The sequence below is a fragment of the Rattus norvegicus genome, chromosome 15, assembly GCF_021556685.1.
Source record: "Rattus norvegicus strain SHRSP/BbbUtx chromosome 15, alternate assembly SHRSP_T2T, whole genome shotgun sequence".
Taxonomy (NCBI): Eukaryota; Metazoa; Chordata; class Mammalia; order Rodentia; family Muridae; genus Rattus; species Rattus norvegicus.
Window position 1 is genome coordinate 84,651,685 of NC_141548.1, and position 11,818 is coordinate 84,663,502.

Consider the following 11,818-nt stretch of genomic DNA (forward strand, 5'->3'; position numbering starts at 1 on the left):
TTGAAGTTCTAGCTAGAGCAATTAGACAACAAAAGGCGATAAAGGGGTTATAAATTAAAAAGGAAGAAGTCAAGGTATCACTATGTGTGGTATACTATCATATACCACAAATTATATTTATATATATATATATAATCATATATATACTATCATATATATATATATATGTGTGTGTGTGTGTGTGTGTGTGATCCCAATACCAGAGAACCCCTATAGCTGATAAATAACTTCAGCAAAGTGACTGGATATAAAATTAACTCAAACAGATCAGTAGCTTTTCTCTATACAATGGATAAATGAGTTGAGAAAGAAATTAGGGAACAACACCCTTTATAATAGTCACAAATAAAATAAAATATCTTAGTGTAACTCAACCGTGCAAGTAAAAGATATGTATGACAACAACTTCAAGTCCCAGAAGAAAGAAATCGAAGAGGACCTCAGAAGATGGAAAGATCTCCCATGCTCATGGATTGGTAGTATTAACATAATAAAAATGGTCTACCAAATCCTAGGAAAAGCAATCCACAGAGTCACTGCAATCCTTATCCAAATCCCAACCCAATTCTTCACAGAAACAGAGAGCAATTCTCAACTTATGGCATAACAAAAAAATCCGGGGTAACAAACAACAATTTTCAACAATAAAAGAACATCTGTGGGGAGGGGGACCACCATCCTACCTCAAGCTGTACTACTGAGCAATAGCAATAAGAATGTATGGTATTGGTACAAAGACAGACAGGTTGATCAACAGAATAGAACTGAAGACCCAGAAATAAACCCAAACATCTATGGACACTTGATCTTTGACAAAGAAGCCAAAATCATAGTGGAACAAAGAAAGCATCTTCAACAAATGGTGCAGGTCTAACTGGCAGTGTGTATGTAGAAGAATGCAAATTGATCCATTTTTATCTCCTTAAACAAAGCTCAAGTTCAAGTGGATCAAGAAACTCCACATAAAACAAGATACACCGAATCTAATAGAAGAGAAAGTGGGAAATATGTATGAACACATTGGCCCAGGGGAAATTTTTCTGAACAGAACACAAAAGGCTCAGGTCCTAAGATTAATGATTGATAAATGGGACCTCATGAAACTGAAATGCTTCTGTAAGGCAAAGGACCCTGCCAATAAGACAAAACATCAATCTTCAGATTGGGAAAAGATCTTTACTAAACCTGCATCTGATAAAGGGCTAATAATATCCAAAATATACAACGAACCCAAGAAGTTAGACTCCAGAAAACCAAATAAAAACCATTAAAAAATGGGTTGGGGATTTAGCTCAGTGGTAGAGCGCTTGCCTAGCAAGCACAAGGCCCTGGGTTCGGTTCCCAGCTCCAAAAAAAAAGAATGGGCTACAGGACTAAAGAGAGAGTTCTCAACTGAGTAATCTCGAATTGCAGAGATCTACTGTTTTCTTGATCTTGTTTAGAGGCAGATTCCATATTGCCTGTGCTTTGCATCCCAAGGAGGTATTAGGTGCCCTCAGAGTAGACACATACTTAGTGTAGATTCAATGGCTTGTTACTGAGCACCAATTATTTGCCAGACACTGTGTTGACCTCAAACTAGCCAATAAATAAACAAATTGTTCACTTACTGCTTGCATTAGGTGCACTCAGGTGGCACCGTGTATATGCAAAAGTAGTGTGGAGGCAGAAAAAGGAACTGACCTGAAATACATCCTCTGGCAAATACCAAATTTCCAGACCCCAGTTGAAAGGCATCTTTGCTTTCGGTCCTCGAGTACTAAGTGCCATACCTGGTGTTCGACTCCAGCTCGGGGCTACAGAAGAGACAGTGATCATGACGATGTTTGAGCAGATGAGAGCAAATGTGGACAAGTTGCTCAAGGGTATCGGCATGGACAATCCTGAGAACTTGGCTACCCTGGAGCAGTTTGTGGAGACACAGGCCAAGGAGAATGCCTGTGATCTGAAGGCCCCCGTGGCCATCCTGAAACTGTTCAACACAGCCTTCTTCCAGACCACAGTCACTGCCCAGATTCTGCTGAAAGCCCTCACCCACCTGCCCCACACCGTGCAAATGTATAGTTGACCAGGCACACCAAGAAGAGTGGCTCAATCGACAGATCTTGTACCTCGGGGACCTACTGGAGAACTGCCGCTTTCAAGTCTTCTGGCAAGCCCTGGACCTCTGGGAAGGCATAACGGGCTTTGAAGACTCTGTCCGAAAATGTATCCGCCATGCGGCGGGCATCACTTACCAGCACAACGACCGCTGGCTGCTGGCTGAGGTGCTCGGAGACCTGACTGACAACAAGCTGAAGGTGTGGGCGAGCAGGGATGGCTGGCGCGCTGACGAGTCAGGGCAGACCTTCATCTGCAGCTAGGAAGAGAGCAATAAGCCCAAGAACTTTATGGAGAAGATCGACTTTGACAGTGTGTCCAGCAGCTTGGCCCTCTCTCAGTAACAGTGTGTGCATTAATAAAGATTTGTTCACTCCAAAACAAAACAAAACAAAACAAAACAAAACAAAAAAAAACAAAGAAAGGCATCTTTGCTTGAAAAAAAAATCCTTGCAAACACCTGAAATACCTCAAAGCACTTTGACATAAATAAATAAATAAATAAATAAATAAATAAATAACCTAGAAGAAATAAGCTCTTTTTTTTAATACAGAACTAGTGCCAAGGAACTTTGTGGTTTCAGTTACAATTATCGGTATGCCTTTGGGGGAATTACAAAGTAACTAATTTTATATTAAATTTATCTATTTAACTTAAACCTACTTAGTTAAATATATTTAAACTAAAATATTTGGTTCTACAGAGCAAGGATGGACTCTGAATAGAAAACTAAGTATGAGTTACAGCCATAAGGAAAAAATGCAATATAGTGGAGCTTTTTTCCCTTTTCTGGGCAAATAATCAGCCTGCATCATTTCCCTGGCATGGCCAACTCTCGTCCACTTTCGAGCTTTCTCTTAGATGCCTGAATTTCCTTCATCTCTCCCTGGATTGTCCTGGAGATTCATGCCAGGCCAGCTCTTTCATAAACCCTTTCTAGCTCCTTTTCCTGGCAAAGCAGAATGCATTTGACAGCCCTAACACAGCGTATCCCAGTGGCTTTTGCTTTCGTTCACAGCATAGGGATTTGCATCAGAGTTTTTAGAAATGAAATGTGAATATTTCCTTTAGAAGTGTTTGGAGTGCGGACACACTGTTTGAGGAGTAACACTTTGAGGTTCGCATCTGCATTGCAGAAAGCCTATCTGTCTTCAAGTGTGTACTTCTCGCCCTAGCAGGTAACTGAGGCCAGCCTACTCCAAAATTGATTAACCAAGACGGCGGAGAATGGAGACGGGGAGGTGAATTCACTGTGGAGGCCACTAGTGATGATCTTCCTAATGGTCGTTGAAAAATTAGTGACGACTTGGCCCGCAGAAGTCTTCACTCACTGACGTCATTTCTTCCTCTTTGCTTGGAAACCTTGTGGAGTTCTCTGTGTGATGCTGGGTAAGGTGAGGCAATGCCTTCCCCTTTGCAACTATCTTGGTTAATATTTGCACCTCTTCCTGACATTTTCTCTGCCTTTTACTCGGAGCCTTCTTTTCCTTTGGATTGCCTCTCTTGAAACTAGAATGTCCCTAGGTCGAGTATCGGCCATCTGTACTAGCTCTGCTCCTAAGCTTATTTAAAAATGCATAGAATATAAGTAAGATTATTTTTTTTGCCTTTTCACAGCATCAACAGAATAGAAGAGCCTGCAGATTGTCAATCTTATATGCACTTGACAATTTCCAATTTTCAAGTTAGTGAGCTACAAAGCAAAACAACTTCTTGCCTGCAAGAGATACGCACCAGGGGGGAAAAAAAACCTCAGAAAGCTTGGCTTGTACAGGGAGATGCCTTTTTATGGAATGTAAATTTCAAATCATGGAGCTCGTTTGGAGTAGGTGCTCTGTGAATGTTTGTTGAGTGAATAAATAACACGAGAGCCAGCCCTGATGAATACACATGGTGTCCATTCATATTTTATAACAGAGTCTAGTACTGTAAATACCATTAGTGCCTGACAGGGTGTACCCTGCTTATGCTAATTAGATGTAGCATCAGGGGTTTGAAAAAAGAACTGGTTCCACACCTGTGGCCAACTGAGAATTTGATTCCCACTAAAAAGCTACTCTGATTTTCTAGATCTCTTGAATATTAAAAAAAAACTATTATTAAGTATCTTTCTCTTTCATAAGTAGATGAGAAATGTATTCTGAATGTTGAAACAAAGTCACGGGCATGTAAAGAAACAGAAACAACCTCCCCTGAGGTTGGCACCAAAGAATCCCAATGGAAGAATGTGTATTTTATAAATACAAACGAACCCATGATCCACTATTTGCTGGCTCCTGCCAGCTACTACGGTGAAGCTTGCTTGCTCTTTAACTCCCTGACTTAACGTTACAGGAAGGAGGCTTTGACTTGATTTACTACAGCTTACCTGCAACATGCTTGGATGTTCTTTTATACTATCGTAAGGCATTGGGAACTCAGGAAAACAAACACGAAGAGTACACTGAATCTTCTAGGTCATCCACGAATCTGGCTTTTTACCTCAGAGGTTGGCAAACTTTCTTTAAAAATGAAAAAGGGAAAACAACTATTTTTAATAAGTTTGTGAGAGCAGGCGTCTGCAGAGGCAAGACGGTGTTGGATTCCCTGCGGCTGGAGTTACAGTTGTTCTCTACTCAAAGTATTTGTTGGGGACTCAAGTTCAGTCATGCAAAATCAATCGGCATGTGCTCTTAAGCCCTGAGCCATCTCTCTAGCACGGGGGCAACTTTTTCAATAAAGACTTTTGTAGGATGATGTCACAGGTGAGACAGGCACAAGATAGAAGGAGGCCTGTCATTGGATGAGAAGGAAGGATGGGCGGGAGAGAAGTTTGAAGGAAGAGGAGGAGACTAGGACAGAAAGGTAGAGACAGGAGAGAGGGAGAGAAAGAAGCCGTGGCAGGACAAGATGGCAGGTGACGTTAAGCTTCTGCTCTGTGTATTTACAGGTTGTTATTAATGTTCTCAAGGGATGGATGGTACCGGGCTTTGTATGTTTAAGTGGGCAATTATAGCTTACCAATTGGGTCAAAGGTCATTGTGTTGTGTGTTATTTTATGTGACGGTTTGAGTGTAAGAAAGTGTGTGGCGGCAAGAGACACTGGGCCGCTGCGGAGTTGGGATGTGTTTCCACCAAGATATCTAGCAGACATCTTGGGGGCACCGCAGTGTCGACCTAGTGGGGTAAAAGACAACAATATATTTTTTATTTTTATATTTTTACAACAACGGACTTTCCTGATTGATATCCCATCATATCAATCCCATATTAATGCCCTATTGGGGCTATACCATCTCTCTTGTAACTATTCCATCCTGCACTGGTATAGGGAGGCCCTATAGATAATGTGTGAACAATTGGACTAATTTCAATAAAGCTTTAACCATTGACGGTCAGGCTGAGAGTTTGCCAGGTCAGGGTCCATTCCCATGGGGAAAGCATGTGACCAGTAAGTCCCTTACTTCGCTACCCCCATTGCTCAAGCAATTATGAAGCTAAATTTGAACAATTGCATCTTTCAGCCTCCAAGTGAACAAAAGAGTTAAGGATAATGGTGTCTTGTCATGTTTCTTTGTTGTTTGGAAGTTTTCCCTTGGCTTAGAGTCTACTTTACACATGCGCATTGAGCCCTATATTTGGGAGTCTAAAACATCATACTCTTGTCAGATGATGCAAGAATTACAAGGGAATTCTATGAGCCAAAATAGTTAGCAAGCAGAGATAATTATGCTCATGAAATTTAGAAATATAATGTGATTATTTGTATTACTATAGGATCTCTTTTTTGTTCAAGGCAGAATGTATGAATACATGCTGATACTTGCTTAGTGGATTAATCAAATGAGAACACAGTTGCTCTTCAGGTTAGAACACGTGTGGATACAAAGCACTAGGAAGGGCAGCATTAAAGGGTGAGGGATGGGCGATGTATGTTTTCTACCTTCACAACTCTACCTAGATTCTCATAGAGCTATTCCTGGGGCTTTTGTACACACATTTCCTTTCGCTATAGCCCAAAGCATCAGTGGGAACACTCAGGAAACCCAGTTAGTCTCTGCTGTCATGACAAGTTGAGAGTTTTGACAAATCAGGATAAGAATGAACCTTCTAACTCCTTGATCTCCAGAGTGGCTTCAATCTGGTGATGATCTAACACTTGGGGTAGTTGCTAAAACTAATGGAGTGCTGTGATCACAGACATTTATAATCTCATGGCAAATGTATACTTGGATAAGTGTGTGTCCTTGACCTTTTCTCTCAGATCTACACATTGGTACCATCTCTTACATCAGTGAGTCTGGGGTTTTTTTCCTTTATCACTGACCCGCTTCAATGCTATTTTTTTTCTAGGAACTTCTTCGTTCTCCGATATTACTAGGTGTTCAAGGTTCATCTTTCACACTTACTGTCCTACTCTTGGAAGCAGCTATTTCTCCATGCAACATTGGTTTTTGTTTGTATTTTTTAAATCAGAGAATGGTTGCACCTCACAGGATCTGAATTCAGTGTGTCACAAATAGCACTTCTCATCTGTGAGCCTAAGAAGGAGGACCCCCTTTTAAAGGTCTTTGGATTGTTGAAAATTAATTTATGTTTATTTTATATGCATGCTTCGTCTACATGTATCCGAGCAAGGGTGTCACCCCTTAGAACTGGAGTTATAAACAGTTGTGAGCCACCACGTGGTTGCTGGGAATCGAACTCAGGACCTCTGGAAGAGCAGTCAGTGCTCTTAACCCCTGAGCCATCTCTCCAGCCCCACAGTTTTCAGTTTAACATTGTCTTTTAATACCTTTGTTCAGAGCTGAGGTTGGCTGTGGGATACATTTCCGTAATTTGCACGTTTTAAAGAGTTTCTCCAGATCTTCCATCAAGGGTAAGTGTTTTGCTATTGAAACCATTTTTATGGGTATTTATAAAGGAGAACAGTAAAAGGGCAGTAACTTTAGAATCACGAGTGTCTGCTTCTGCTGCTGCCCTTGAAGCTTTCCATGTGCATGGACATTATAACAGCTGACACACACTGCTTTATGAGTCGACATTGGCATGGGGTTTTTAAACTGAAGTACTGAGTAAGCCCACAGGCTTTTGTGTTCCTTATATCTTCTGCATGTTTTTTGTACCTATAAAGCCTAGGGTAGGGCTTGTAATTGGATTTAGTATCTTGATTTGATTTTTGATAAGGTAGTTAAATTAAGATCCCAGAAATTACAGAAGAAACGCAATGAATAATGCAATGGAAGTGAGTTGGTGATTTGGTGCACACAGGATAGTGAGATAGGGAAAATGAAAACCAGAAGATTGCTCTGGTTAAAAGTGCTCCCCGATACTGTAATAAAAACATAACATTGGGGATTGAAGCAGATGTCTAATAGAAGGTTGAAAATGTGAACCTTAAAATTTGAAGCGAAGAGCTGGGTGAATAGATTCAGGAGTCTTTTTCCACGGGCATCATAGTGAATTATCTTTTCCATGGGTTTGATATGAATCTTGAAATGCTATAAATGCCAATATTTTGAATCTACTTTAGAAGGGATATGTGAGCTGAAAATGAAGACTTTTCCCCCCCGAAAGAATCAACCTCAATTTATTCCCTCATGTTCTTTTAGGATTTTTAAATGTTCTTTTAGGATTTTTAAATACATTCAAGATGGAAACAGCAACAACGAGAAAAATGTTGGTTTAATGAGCTGTCAGGCTACAACGTAAGGAGCATGTGCCCTATGCTAATGTGAGAATTGCTGTGATTATGGGAGCTGTAGGTAAATTGCATGTTTTAATAAATATGAGTTACTTTAGCTTGAGTAATGTGAAAGTTATTTCAAGGTTATATTTGTATTACATTCATTTTTCTTGAGAGGTATAACTGTTATTCTGGGGTTATATTTTCATTTCATTGAACACTTTCTTATTGCAACCATTAATGTTTCTGCTAAGGAAAGTGGATCAAGGTCTGTAATTCTATCTGTGATGATTGCTCATGTCAGCTCATCTCCACATGAACTACGGAGGTTCAAGAACAATCTTTTGTGAATCATGTCTTTTAGGACAGTTTTGACATTAATCTGCAAAGGAAAAAATGAAATTTTATAGAAATTTTACTTGTTTTAAAAAGATATTCGACATTAAATCTTACATTCATGGCAAAGAATTTTCAATGGCTTTATTTTTTTCCTTCAAGTCTCCTTGAATCATTCCAAGGACAAGGCCGTAGATATACCTATTGGACCACAAAGTCGGGGAAATGTTCAGTCTTCGGTTTCTTTATGCCTGTAAACACCATTTCAATCATGCCCATTTTAGTAGAGATGGTGTAGAACTACTTACTACATATGCTTTGTAATTGCTCTCTTCCCCTGCACATATAAAAGCCATAGTCCAGCGATCATTGTCAGCTTAACATTCTTCTACACACATTGATCCAAACGCTGGACTTGAAATACATGGTAGGAACACTTAGCTATGTTCAAACACCGGGTGGGTTCCTAGTCAAGCATTTGCTCATTACACTGTGATGCAATTATCACCTAGTCTTTATGCTGTCAAGTCCTCCCTTTAAATGTTAGTGTGTTAGAATTGAAAATCTACTGAGATTTTGCTCAAATCTTGTTAATCAACTTTGCACCGCCACTTGCTTTGGCAGAGTCCTGTTGAAATTAGTTTTTGTCAAGTTGCCTTCTGGTCTAGTGAGTTGGCCTTGACTGAGGCCAGATCTTAAGGCCAGTACAGAATCAAGCGGAATCTTTCAGTTCATTAATTATGGTTTGTACACCAGTGAAGGGAAGGATGAAGATCAACCTGGTGGTGTCGCCATGTCGAGCATCCTAGCATTCCTTGTTCTCTTTTACAAATCTACCGCCTGCTCCTCTGGGATGAGCTAGAGGCACAATAACACAGTGACCCAGAACATTCTGTCTTTCCGTATGTGCATCAGTGTTAGCTCTAACAACCATGTACTTCAGTTCTGGTATTTGTCTTGACATTAAGCACCTCCATGTCTTCATCTATAACAGAAAACTGTGCAATTCTAATTCTACATTCTTTATGGATTATTCTTACTCTTTTTTTTTAAGGAAAATTAGCAGATTCTTGCTTGTTTTCTGCACTGCGATCCTATTCTCATCCACAATGTCTTCTCTCAACCACCTTCCACTCCTGCTGGCCCCTTTCCTTCCGTGCTATTTCTCCTCATCCTTAGACGTTGTGTGTGTGCATGTGTGTGTGTGTGCACATGTGCATGTGTGTGTGTGTATGTGTGTGTGTGTATGTGTGTGTGTGTGTGTGTATGTGTATTTGTGTGTGTGAGGGCTCAGTGATCACACAGCTTTGTCTTCCCTGATTCTGGTTGCAGTGGTCATGCTATACCAGATGACGGCATGTTAGAGTGTTACGCCTTTCTTTCTCATCTTCTGACTTTTGCAGTCTCCTACTTCATTGTCTGAGCTACTCCTCTGGCCTCCGAGTGGGTGATATTCATACCCCATTTAGGGCGGAGCGTCCAGCATTGCCCCGATCTCAGCACTTTTAGGAGTTGTGAGCCTCTATTCGCAAACTAGATGCTAAAGGTGGTTCTTCGATTGAGACATAGAGACACAACAATGTATGGATATAAACTAAGTATAGAATGAGGGCTTTCATTCATGCTTTTTGCTCATAAAAGCTTAGAAATGAATTCTCGACATCTAATATTTACTACTTCAAAATTTAAGGTATCAACGGCATGACTGTTCAAGACATGAGCTATTATACGCAGTAGGTCATGTATTTCAGCATTGACTCCACCAGAAATGAACATGAACTTGGGTATTGTGCAGGTGAATAATTCTACTTAAATTGCACGAGATGAAAACTCACAGCTCGGTGATAACATCAGGATAATACGCCGTGTGATGTTTTGTGACTTAATTACTCATATACAGTGATGGTGTCTCCTGTATCACTTTTGTTTATCATTTCTTTTGAATCCAACTCACATTGTTTAAAAAAAGATCATCAAGGAGATCCTGTACTGTGAGTATGGAATGTTCCAGGCTGTAAACGGAAGGATGTATAGAGTGTGCCTCTCCTCTTCCATCATATCTAGTGCATCGCTGACATCATGCTTCCTCCGCCCACATTTAAGCAGCGTGGAGAGAGCTGAATATTCTCACAGGAAGGAAAGACACATATGAAAAAGCAGACTTTACAGGACCTGAGAAATGGGTATGTCAAAATAATCTACAGAGGCAGAAAAATATATGAACATTCTTGGGGGAATGGACTGAAACTTACTGGCAACCAGTGTGTTAGCAATTAATAATCTATGACTTTTATTTTTTGCATACTGATATGACAGATATTTTTTAAAATGTTTGTGATATTTCTTAGAAGACAGTAATGGGATTTACAGAGCCAGTCAAAGTAGAAACAGCTAGAATTATTGTGCAAGTGGCTGGAGAGATGGTTCTGTGCTTAAGGGCACTTGCTTGAGCTTGATTCTAAGCATTCTTGTCCCAAGACTCACAACTATTGTAACTCCAGTTCAACAGGATCTTACACTTCCTCTGGTCTCCATGGGTACCCCCATATAGGCGCGCACGTGCACGCGCATGCACACACACACACACACACACACACACACTACAGATGCATACACACACACGTATGTATGTATATCCCACATATATCTGCCGAGTCCGTTGCTTTTATGTGCATATTTTAGGGCTGACTGGTTGGGGGAAATCTACCATGGGGCTCAACCTCAGAGAAGACAGATTATTCAGTAGATTGCCAGGTGATTTTCCAATTTCAGATTGAACTGACACAACTTATCGCTGCGAATGACCATAGTTAAGGAAAGGTAGCACGGGAAATAAACTTAAAATGTAAATAAGAATTGGTAGGTCTACTGGGAAAACAAACGGAAAAAAACCCATCATTTAAAAGAGCTTCCGCGTGGCTTCCATCGCTCATCGCAGACACCGGCCGACCCACCGGCTTTCAGACCATGGCCAGCCTTGAGTGTACCGACCGTCATTGCTATCAAGCCAGATGGCATGCAGTGAGCACAGTGTGGCCTGGTGGGCGAGTTCATCAAGTGATTTGAGCAGAAGGGGTTCTGCTAGGTGGCCATGAAGTTCCTTCCGGCTTCTGAGGATCACCGGAAGCAGCACTACTTTGAACTGAAAGACTGTCCTTTCTTCCTGGGGCTGGTGAAGTACATGAACTCAGGGCCTGTGGTGGCCATGGTCTGGGAGGGGCTCAATGTAGTGAAAACAGGCCGAGTGATGATGGGGGAGACCAATCCAGCTGAGTCTAAACCAGGCGCCATTAGTGGGGATTTCTGCATTCAAGTTGGCAGGAACATTGTTCCTGGCAGCGATTCAGCGGAGAGTGCCGAGAAGGAGATTGGTTTATGGTTTAATCCCGAAGAACTGATCGACTACAAGTCTTGCGCCCACAACTGGGTATATGAGTAGACGTGGAGAAACCAGAGTCCTTTTCAGCACTGCTGATGGGGTTCCTGGACACAGCTCTTCATCCCACTGACTAGGGATCATCTCTTCTAAAACAATGAAGACTTTGGAACTGGGGGGAGGGGTGGGGGAGCTTCTGTGCTCTCCACAGTATGGGAACTAACCTCTTTAGCAGCATCGATTCTCCAAGCCATTTGGGATGTCCTAGGATTACTGTAACAGCAAAAGATGTTTGGCACGCTCCCTGGGTGGGGCGGTGGAGGGGGCGTTCAGTGTTCTT

The 11,818-nt window shown here is 41.2% G+C and overlaps 2 pseudogenes; both read left to right on the forward strand.

Moving 5' to 3' along the window:
* Positions 1–1,816: 1,816 nt before the first annotated feature.
* Positions 1,817–2,444, forward strand: Eif3k-ps3 (eukaryotic translation initiation factor 3, subunit K, pseudogene 3; annotated as a pseudogene).
* Positions 2,445–7,307: 4,863 nt separating this feature from the next.
* LOC120096897 (nucleoside diphosphate kinase B-like) lies at positions 7,308–11,613 on the forward strand (annotated as a pseudogene).
* Positions 11,614–11,818: the final 205 nt, after the last annotated feature.